At 36.7% G+C, this 10,652-nt stretch overlaps 1 long non-coding RNA gene across 1 annotated transcript; it reads right to left on the bottom strand.

Moving 5' to 3' along the window:
- Window positions 1–7,665: 7,665 nt before the first annotated feature.
- Window positions 7,666–10,493, bottom strand: LOC308702532. The gene is made up of 3 exons (XR_014031614.1): window positions 10,340–10,493; window positions 9,463–9,659; window positions 7,666–9,314 (listed from the first exon to the last, which is right to left on the bottom strand). It is a non-coding gene; the product is annotated as an uncharacterized lncRNA (long non-coding RNA).
- Window positions 10,494–10,652: the final 159 nt, after the last annotated feature.

The raw sequence follows: 10,652 nt of genomic DNA, 5'->3' as shown, positions 1-10,652 counted from the left end.
AACACAGTCTTAAGGCCCGTTCACACCAAGGATGATAACTATAAAGATAACGATAAAGATATAATTCTAAAAATCGTTCTCCATATTAAAGAATAACAGAGTTCACACCACAACTATAACGATAAAGATATGAGGAACGATATCATAGGGATCACTTTCAGAACGATTTTTTTCCAGCTGTCGAACGATAAAACACTGACAGCCAATCAGAATCCATTCTAATTTAAAGGTCTCGCGCATTTAAAATGGATCTGGATCATCCGGGCGCGCGCGTGCTTAGAATAAAAAGTCCGTTATCGGTCGCTGGTGTGGACACATATATAGTTATCTTTATCGTTATCTTTATAGTTATCGTGCTTGGTGTGAACGGGCCTTTACCGTTTCAATTGCAGGCAAGTCTCTGATTGTTGAAAATGGCCCCTTTTTCCCGAGCTTCGATGCCAACTTCGCCTGATATTGCCCCAAATTTGTGAAGGATTCCGGCGTAAAATGTTTAGTTAGCACAGACACCAAACGTTAAGCCAGTGGGAAGGGTTGTAGGAACCGCGTCATTAAAAATGAATTTAATCCACTGGTCCCTGATAGCTAGGTCCGTTCTTGGTAGAGAAAACACATTTACATGTTGATTCTGGCAGTCAACAACAGAGCAACTCACGTGTGCACTACGTTTCTGCATCTTTCGCGACTGAATTGAATATGAGGGGGTAAGGGGCAGGGCAGGCTTCCCGCGGCATAGGTCTGCGGTGTCCATATATGGTATATCCTGCCCCGTCATGACGTCAAGTCGGGGCTGAAATTAAAATCTCGTATTTGAGTGCGCGTGCACGCTTGCTGGTTGATGAATCCTGGGGTAAACAAACGCTTCACTTTTAAATATCGGCTTCCCGGCCAGTGTATAATCGTTAGGCAATCATAACATACATTGATTCTCGTGGAAAAGTGAAAATTACAGGTTATGACTCCTTTAAGATTGAGCAACTGGAGTCACTTGGACTATATTAACAATCTCTTTAATACATTTTCTGGGCCAGCAAGTTTCAATCCCTTAGTAGCCTATGGAAATGTGATCCAGCTCTCAGATTTAATCAAAAATATCTTAATTTGTGATCCGAAGATGAACGAAGGTCTTACGGGGTTGGAAGAACAACATGAGGGTGAGTAATTACTGACAGAATTTTCATATTTGGGTGAACTAACCCTTTAAGTAAATAAATGAATTACGCAAATAGAATTTAAAGGGGACCTATTATGCTAATTTCCAGTTCTATATTTTTGTTCTGATAGTCCACTAGAGTAGCTTTGCATTATCCTTAAAAAAAAATCCTTATTTATCTTGAACTGGTCCTTTATGCAGACCCTGTCTGAAACGAGTCGTTTTAGATGGAGTATTCTATAAGCCTACTATGATTACTATTCTAATGAGCCTCAGCCTGCATGTCATGTAAAATGTGGAGCCAAATATAAACAGCGTGTTTGCAGACACATTAACTGAAATAGAGGATGGTCTTTTTCCATATTTCAGGGGTCTCTACTCTCTAGACACACCAGGGAGTCAGGGACACATATTTATGTTGAAAAGACATTACAAAGTGCATTTTGTCTAATTAATGTAAATGTGTTTTTTTGTTTTTTGTTTTTTCTCACAGGGGGACCAAGGCATATGCCGGAAAGGAAAAGGTCACAAAAGAGTAAGTGCATTGCATGTAAATGCAATGATTGATACTTTGCTATACATTGCAACTTTTACCCCGGTTTATTTGCTATAGTTCCATTGCTTTTTTTTAACTACTTAAAACAGACAATTAGTCAAAATTTTATTTATTTATTTAATCATTTAGCAAAAGCTTTTATCCAAAGCGACTTAGCGACCCGCAACAGGGCAACAATATGTAAATGTCTTGACCAGTCCAGCTAGTCCAGCGTAGCACACATAACCATGATTATTCATAATAGATATAGAATAGTAATAATAATAATAATAATAATAATAGTAGTACATAATAGTAATAGTGAGATTAGTACAATTGACAACCTATAAAATCCAACAGGCTTAATTAGTCTAATTTGACCAAAATGCATTGTAGTAGTAGAAGCAGCAGCAGTGGAGTATTCTCAGTTGTGAGCTGTGGCTTAGCAGTAGTATGGTTATTCAAGCAAGCATACCACATTGGAAATTAGTGATTTGGTTCCATGGTACATGTTTTGATTAGTGATAAACATCACTTGTTGTCATCCTTGCAAGTCTGCTCCCTACTTAAAGGGATACTCCACTTTTTTTGGAAATAGGCTCATTTTACAACTCCCCCATAGTTGTACAGTCAAAATACAGTAATATGTAGCAGCGCCTGAAAATGGTCGACCCTAGTCTACCGAGCTGGGGACTATTTTCAGGCGCTGCGTCATATCATTACGTCTGCTGGACTCATGGTACGGCAGCAAAGTTTCTTGATTATTACGCAGGAATGAGAGTATAGTTCCTAGCCATATCAGCCTAGAAAATCACAAAGTGATTCATAGTTGTAAGTCTTCATAGTTGTGTTTATTTTGTTCCTAAACTAACTAATAAGTATTTGAAACGTGTTTTTGTTCACAGATTGCTCCTACCACACTCGCCTAGAGGCTTTCCCCATCAGGAGTGTAGTAAGAGAAAGAGTGAGAAAGGTTAGACAGTCATAAAGGAACTGCAGAGTGTAGGCAGTATGCAGAGTGCAATATAGGATTTAGAAACTTCCTTGTGAGTTGGCAAATACATATTACAGTATACATACCATAATTGTTAGGTAGATGCTTTTTATGTGTTTGGTCTTTTTTGAATTACAGTTTAGAAAGGAGTGTCTACTGAAAATAATGACCCATTGTATCAATGAAACTCAGTGCCTATAACCAGACATAATAGCCTTATGCTAAGAATGGAATTATTTATTTATTTTTCTTGATAGGGCAAAGCAGAAATGTTGGTTGACTGGGAGCCCTGTCCAGTATGGTAAGTATTTCTCTGTTCTTCTGCTTTATGAATTAGAGATAGGGGGGTTGGCTACAATACTTTTTCTATTAATCCGTTCTGTTTCAGATTAAACAAGCATTATAACAAGTGTAAAGCACACATCATTACAGAACTATAACAGTTTCATTTTCCATCTATGAAGGACCACCACCATTAATGCATGCATGAAGGTGGTGGTCCTTCATAGATGGAAAATTAAACTGTTATTCCAATTCCCTTCTGTTTTTAGTGGTGAGCAGTGGGCCCAGTCCTGGCAGCCAAAGGATTCTCTCCGAAATAATGAAAATAAATAAAATGTATGTTTTGAACTCCATTTTGGTTTCAGCGTATTTATTCAATTGTTTCTGTTTTGCATTTGAAGTCGTATCTCATCTTTCTGTAGTAATGAAAAGGTGAAAATCTCCAAGAATGTGACCTGGAGTTTAATCTCGAGAGGGCTGTACTAGAAATGTACTTAATCCAACTGAATTTTCTTCTTCAGATGTTATTCAAAAGCATGTTTTCATATTTCATGATTATACATTGCACTTTTATTTTATTACAGTTGACGCGTAACTTGATTTCATGTTCTGTTGTCTGTGCTTTTCAAAGTTCACTTAACCTCACTGTGCACTGTTAAGAAATACAGCCTTATGGCTTGTTTGACATGAAGCTTAAATATGAAGTTCAACAAATAAGACTGACCTTCTTTATACTCACTCATTACTTTATATCTTTTACATTCTCTCTCACTCTCTTCTACTCCAAACTCATCAGCTGACTGGGCGTTTTACGTCTTAAACCAAATGTATTTTCTTCTCAACCCTCTTGAGCCAATCGTGTCATAGGTCCCTCCGCTGTGCTCATCAGGAGAAGAGCTCCACATTCATCCAGATCTCAGCATTGCTACTCACCCCTTCACCACCACCAGTGTCGGCTCCATGTAGGGGATATCCCTCTTCATATCATGCATTTCTCTACAGTACACCTTTAAAAGAACGATGTTTCGATGTGTTCCAATTGCCAAAGACTATATAGTTTCTACTTGTCATGCACCTTGTCAATAAATTTGTTTGATCACCCTTTAAGCCTCTTGTGAGTAATAAAGCAATACATAAGCATTTGGTGTATTTTCACTTATATTTTTGTGAAAGACCACAAATACACTATGATAACACTTGCAAAAGATGATAATTTTTGTTTTTACTTTTCCATACATCAAATTCAAAACAATATGATGATGTGGTTGAGACAAAAGAAACAACCTTCATTGAGTATATTTATATGTGGAATTTGTTTAACTTTACAAGTGGATTCTTTTTAAATGAAAATGTAGCCTATATATAATTTAATCAGGGCCTTCAAGTTTTATAAAAAAATTGGAGTGAGGTTACATTTGTTTGGGGAGGAGCCCCTCAAATATTTGAAACAGTGACCCCTCGGCCCCAAGTTTTTGCTTGCAGTTCAGTTTTATCTATTGTTCATAATTGACCAGCACAAACAAATTATAACAATTGGTAAATCTGATGAAAAAAACATGCATATTTAATCCAAATAAAATAAATGGTTTTATATATTTCAAAAGATAAAGCATAGAACTGTGCGGAGCCGCTTGTTGGCTGAAGTACCAGTTCCATCTGTCACACTTTGATCTCTCTCACACACGTGATCTCTCTCTCTCTCTCTCTCTCTCTCTCTCTCTCTCTCTCTCTCTCTCTCTCTCTCTCTCTCTCACACACACACACACACACTGATTTAATTATAAAGATACATGGATCACCATGATTTTAGCTTCTAGAATAGAACAGTTTTTGTCACTAGTTAAAAGACAAATATTGATTTATTGTGAAGGTCTTGATCTGGACAGTATATCGCACATTTTGTCTCCTAATGCTGACATATTTATACACAGCAGTTTATTACATTCATCAGGGCAGGGGGCAAAACAAACACGTGGAGGCCATAATTAAATAATAATAATAAAAAATTAAAGGTCGCTCTTTGAAGGACTAAACTCCCGCCGACAAACTCGAATTCATTTCTACTGTAGGCTACAGCCTATAGCCTACCAGCTAAAACCACAGATGTTAAATCCTGGCGATTTTGTTTCACCCTGATCATCTAAATGCAGCATAATGTATGTTTTGGCTGTATAATGTATGTTTCTTGATATATATAATAGTAAAGACACATTTTTATAACCCTGGTCGGGAAACCAGAAGAACTACAAGTATGGTGGCTGATTTGTACACTTTGTAAGAAGTTCTATGGCGCGTCTCTTGTGGGAATTGTAGTTTATAAATAGCGTACATTGGAGATGGCCCTGATGGTTGTCCTACAACTACAATATCAGTTAAATATACTTAATGACCTGAGATCCTAGCGATTTTTTTTTATTTTGATCATTACTATCACTATATACACAAACTGTAGTTTTTTTAGGAGCCATGTAGAATCTCAAAAACAAACACACTCTACAATACACACTGGTGAGATAGGCTACATGCAAACCAATACTACAAAAACTAATGCGGTAATACGCAAGCGATGTTGGTTGTGGTTCTCTCCTTCAAAAACGTTTTCACATGATGAACACAACAAAAATTCAAAAATTCAAAAATTCAAACACAACAAAAATTTTTTTTTTTTCATTCCTTAATACAAAACAATACACCAAATAACACCAATAAAGATGATTCTGCTCCAGCATCCCATCTTTGGTCCTAACCAGTCATTGGGGGTAAAATCCCCTGGGACGCATGAAATGAAATGTGCAGGCAGACTTCTTCCAATCCATCGTGTCCTACAAAATTAGAAGCACTGATAATGCATCCTTTTTATAAAATGGAAGCATATATCTGTATGTGAGGCAATTTGATGCATTTCTTTTCATTAAAGTAGTATAGTGCAACAGCCACCATACATGTACAGTATGTGTAGTCACAGCACAGAGTACAGCACTCAAAAGTTACAGTAGAGAGCAGTCTGACCCCTACTGTACCTTTTTTCCTCCCTGAAGTTTCTGATACAGTTTTTCTTGATTGTTTACACACATTTTCTGAAAGCATGCCTCATATTCTCAGAACTCTACACACAAATCAAAAAACACACACACAATGGGCAAAACCCCTCAATTCTCCTGCAAAATGAAACTTTACATTCAAAACAATGTTATTTCTTCTCAAAATGGTATTTTGTTTTCAAATGACACACACAAACCATCATATGAATAGACATTTATAAGAACCAGTTGAACACTGATGTGTTCAGTGTAAAACACTATGATGAATGGAAAACACTTCTTCTCCATCCATCATAATGACTTAGGTATTTTCTTGTTCAGTGTTACACTTACTACAGACAGTACATACATAAATGTTGTAAAATATCTGAGAATATTGTTTTTATACTCAGAACACACAAATACACGGTAACAAATACATTTTATTGTTCCCACAAAAACAATGTACACAGTGTACATCCCAACCAATTAAAAAGTTGTACATAGAGTTGTCTACATACAAAACAACAGAAGAATTGCCTGTGTACATTTACAGTAAAAAATGTTGGCATCCATTGCCCCATTGAAGAGCTGACCTGTTGCTCTTTTATGCTAAAGCTCTGATTGTTAATTGTAAAACTGTGTGACGGGTGTTTGCCCATATGAAGAGTCAGTGTGCATATTTGAATGGCAGTGTGTTCCTTGTGAAAACAAGAGATTTTCTGCATGAAAATTGTGCCATAAGCAGAGAATTGTGTGTAGTGTTTTGAAAATGGTTTTAGAACTGCAATTTGAGTGTAAAGCAGGAATTGTCCTTGTAGTTTCGCAGAATTGGTTCAGGGGGTTCGTGAATGCGTTACATGTTGTGCTCATTGTGTCTCAAGTACCAGTATTTGTGTGTAAACAATTGAGAAAAACTGTAATGGAAGCGACGGTGAAGTGACTCTCAAGTTTGGCTGTACTCGTCGCCCAGCCTCCTTAGTCATAGCCTACCATGGACAAGAACATGGTCAACTAAAAAGGCACAAATCTCATCTGAGACTGCTTGTCTTTTTGCCCTCCCCCTTCTCCTCCCCCTCTCATCTTATCCCTTTCATCGATATATTGAAGGTTCTCGATTGCTGTGTGACCAGTTTTGACTCTTTGTGTTTCCTCCTGGGTGATTGTGTGCTAATTGAGCTGAAGCTGTGCTGAATGCTAGTGCTTTCTAAATTACAACATTGTGTACGGCAATGATAAATGAAGGGATATGTGTGTAAAGTTTTGCAGTGAAAGTTCAAGAAATCTTACTCATGTGTCAAAACTGGGGAATAGTGTTTATAGTTTGGGGAAAAGGGTGTGCTTTTTGATGAATGGTGTTATGGTTTTGAAATTTTAGGGTTAGGGTTAGTGTTTCAGCAATCGAGTAAAACTGTAACATGCCTTAACACACCTTAGATACACATTACTTATTATACTAGATCGATCTTGTTTAATTACAAGCCAGGTTGGTTTGAAAATAAGTAAAAAGACATGCATTAAAGTAATGAATTAATAATGCAGTGTGATGTTAAATTAAAAAAAATTCCACATATAAATACGTGATGTTTTTTTTCTCCAGCTATTGACTTTTATCAACCATAAAAATATAAAATCTTATTTTTCAATAATAATGGATGAAAAAGAAAAAAACATAAAATGCTCATCTTTGGAAATACTTTATTTCTTGTCTTTTACAACAATACTACTGAAAATACACCAAATGCATATTTGTCAAACAAGCCATAAGGCTGTATTTAAAAAACACTGGACTGTGAGGTTAAGTTCACTTGAAAAGCTCCAGCAGAAAAGAGAATCAAGTCATCTGTAATAATATACAATAAAGAATAATCATAACAAAAAAACAGTGTATTTTTCTGTTACATACTATAATGCATCTGTGCAGTAATATAAAATTACACAACAGTTATATCCTACAGTATAATACACTCAATCAAATAGCGATCCATAGGCAGCCTCTGAAAAAAAAAATGACATAGACAGACACAGACACTGCTGCTGCACCGCAGAATAAGTAAATGTGGAGAAATGCAAGTAATCAAGAATGAGTTTTTACATCATGGCCTAAATGTGATGATAAAGGAATGGTCATGAGGTCACCAAAGTCATCATGTGCTTACAAGATTTCATGGCAATCTGCACAATTAGACAATATCAAATACAATGTCAAATTTTACATTCTGGTCTAATGGTTGTGCTACAGGGAATGTCATGAGGTCAACAAAAATGACATGATTCATTGCTCAGCAAAATACAAAAATTGGTTCATAACATTTGTTGTATGCAAGTCAAAAGTTTGGCCTGATGTTGGTGCAAAAGGAAAGGTCACAGGGTCACCACAATCAAGGGGAGTCTCTCTTAAAAGAGTATGAATACACTACCCAAATATCATGTGAGCCCAGTAATTACATCTGGTAATATCATACATGCTAAGTTGACATTTTTGGCTAAGATTGGTGCACCTATACTGGTAGGTTTGTGCATCTTCATTGAACTGTGCAATGTGCTTACTAAATTTAGGACATACTAGCTTTGGGACATACTACTTTGTCATCTTAATGGACAGATCTGTCGCGTGCATCATGTCACCGTTAACTGCCCTGTCAATCATCTTGTTAAAATTCTCCATTCAATCTAATTTTATTTTCTACCGTTTCGGAGAGAAATGTAGTTGCACGTTGATCTGCCAGTCGTGGGTCTTTCATGCGGAGACTCTCCTCATGTGTTTGCAATTTGAATATAATGATGTAAAAGTTAATGGCTAAAACGTATCTTTACAAAAGTCCACAATGCATCTGCAGATGCAATATAATGTAGACAACACTGAATAAATACATTTTCGTCAGGTTAGATACTGATAATTAATCACTCTAACCCCTTTATCTAAACCTCTCTACATAACCGCTGGATTCACGCGTCCTCCATGTCTGTAGTTTTTTAACACTTTTCACTCGTGTTTGTAGTTCTAACCGAATCCTCGTCCAACGCGCGATGGGTTGTGGGCAATATTAGCCGTTATAGTGTGCATCGATCTGCACTTCGGATTCTGACCGGAAATAGTAGACCATCCGGGTATATTTGGAACACTCATTTCAACGATTTGGGACGTACTAATTCTATTTTCGAATGCTATTTAGGATGGATAGTATGCGAATTGGGACGCACCTACAGTTTGAATTTTCAACAAGATATAATGCACACAGATTTTGATGAGGTAAATCAGCATACTAATAATACACAGATATAGGGCAAGTCCATTTCCTTCAACACAGTCCTTCGTTCAGCTTCCATCTGGGGAAATACAGAAAACAATAATAAGAGGCTGAATTTCAGCTGTTTTAGCATAAATAAAATACACAAATAAATTACTAAGAATAACAGTATTAGGGGGTTATTCCAAAAACTAACAAACATACATATTAATAAATAAATAAATGACCTAAATTGTGTTTTCCTCTTCATCCTCACTGGTGTCTGGACTACTGAGGCCACTTTGATCTTCCTCTTCAACATGTAGAAGGACAGAGGCCTCAGGACCTAAGGCAGTCTTATACTGTTGGAGGACCACTTGGAACCTTTCTGACACCTCTGACAGTCTTCTTCTTAAGAGACAGCAAAGTCCCTCATTTCCCTTGTCTACGTCTCAAAATACAAAAGAGATTACATTAAAGACAAACTATGTTAAGATTATTCAATAAGGCCAAAGAACTAACCTATTAAAATCTACATAGCAGGATGGTTGCCATTTTTATGTGTATCGCTGACATGGGACCAGGCTAGCTTCTGTATAAAACGACTTGAGGCAACATGACGGCTCACTGAGATGACTTTATGGAGGGAGGCCCAAAGCAGCATATAAGCGTTTTGTGCCCATGTCTGATAGCTGTTTTAAGTTAACAGTTTTCTTCTTCACTACAGTTATGCTGAAGTAACACATTGTGTTAGTTCCTGACCATCAAGGTTTTCTATGTTGACTGGAGGAAATAATAATAAGATTAATCTTGATGTTATGCTAACCCCATGTAACATATCAGGACACAAATTACAATGGTCAAAATTCTTTTGTTCATTTACGCTTTCAAGTAACAGCCATAATACAACATATCTGCACATCTTTCAAGCATCAATCTTTACAACCTTACTGACTTGTTACCATAGCTACAGTAACAATTGTAATCCCCATTTTATGTATATCCCAAAGGACCACGGCAAAGAGAGCCATAACCGTTCTACTCCATCCAAGTTCTGTGACTGATGTGTTTTTTTGTATGTTTTTTTTAAACACATTAGATGGACAGGGTTTTAATTAAACTTACCCTCCTCAGCCAACTTGTTCTTGAGAACCATTGCCAGGCTCTGCAACCACGTGCAGTGTTGTGCCATCTCCAACACCAAAACGCTTGTTTCCTCATGCAGTCGCCTTGTTAACATCACTTGGTCGTGCACTCGTTTCTTGATCGAAATATTTGCTAAGAATCAATAACAGTTACATGTATCCATGAGACAATCTTGCATAATCACTGCAAACATTGACTTTTTTTTAATCAAATCGATACATAAGAAAACTGAAAATACACCATTAAACTAAATTAATATTACAACACTCAATATGTAACATGCATGCCTTAG

The sequence above is a fragment of the Scardinius erythrophthalmus genome (genome assembly GCF_964197995.2).
Source record: "Scardinius erythrophthalmus genome assembly, chromosome: 14".
NCBI lineage: Eukaryota > Metazoa > Chordata > Actinopteri > Cypriniformes > Leuciscidae > Scardinius > Scardinius erythrophthalmus.
Note: the sequence above shows the minus strand (reverse complement) of the source record. Positions and strands in the feature narration are given on the sequence as shown.